The 762-nt window shown below is 42.4% G+C and overlaps 1 non-coding gene across 1 annotated transcript; it reads right to left on the reverse strand.

Annotated features, from left to right (window-relative positions):
* Positions 1–211: 211 nt before the first annotated feature.
* On the reverse strand, positions 212–318 carry LOC127108723 (small nucleolar RNA R71). The gene has a single exon (XR_007796242.1). It is a non-coding gene; the product is annotated as a small nucleolar RNA R71 (small nucleolar RNA).
* Between the last annotated feature and the right edge of the window lie 444 nt (positions 319–762).

The following is a 762-nucleotide window of genomic DNA, read 5'->3' on the forward strand; positions in this document are numbered from 1 at the left end:
AAATCAACATTTAAAAGTCTTTATCCAACTGGCCAACACTTTTAAATCCAACGGTGTTTCACCTGATGTGTTCCGTTTAAGGTTATTTCCTTTCTCCCTCAGGGATAGAGCACGTTCATGGTTAGATTCACTTCCAGCTAATTCAATAACTACTTGGGAAGACCTTAAGAGAGTATTCCTTGCTAGATATTTTCCCCCTAGTAAGATTGTTGTTCTTCGAAACCAAATAACTAGATTTACTCAAAACCAAGGAGAATCACTTTTTGAAGCTTGGGAGAGATATAAAGAGCTGTAAAGAGTCTGTCCACACCATGGCCTAGAACAATGGCTGATCGTTCATACCTTCTACAATAGACTCCATTATAACACAAAAATGAGCATCGACGCTGCCGCTGGTCGCGCGCTGATGAACAAACCTTACCCTGAAGCTTGTGGCCTAATTGAGGATATGGCCCAAAACCATTACCAATGGGGAACTGAACGAGCATCAATAGAGAAAAAGGAGACCCAAGGTGGAATACATGAGATAAGCTATATGGACATGATGCGGGCGAAAATGGACGCTTTAGCCCTTAAGGTCGAACATATTTCTACAAACACTAACACTGCAACGGTAGTCCACATAGAGTGTGAACTTTGTGGATCTAAAGGACACGAATCGGCGGAGTGTAACCTTTTGAACGACCTGAACACCGACCAAGTGAATTACACCCAAGGTAACCCATTTTCAAACACCTACAACCCTGGATGGAAGAATCACCC

Source organism: Lathyrus oleraceus, chromosome 7 (genome assembly GCF_024323335.1).
Source record: "Lathyrus oleraceus cultivar Zhongwan6 chromosome 7, CAAS_Psat_ZW6_1.0, whole genome shotgun sequence".
Classification (NCBI taxonomy): Eukaryota; Viridiplantae; Streptophyta; class Magnoliopsida; order Fabales; family Fabaceae; genus Lathyrus; species Lathyrus oleraceus.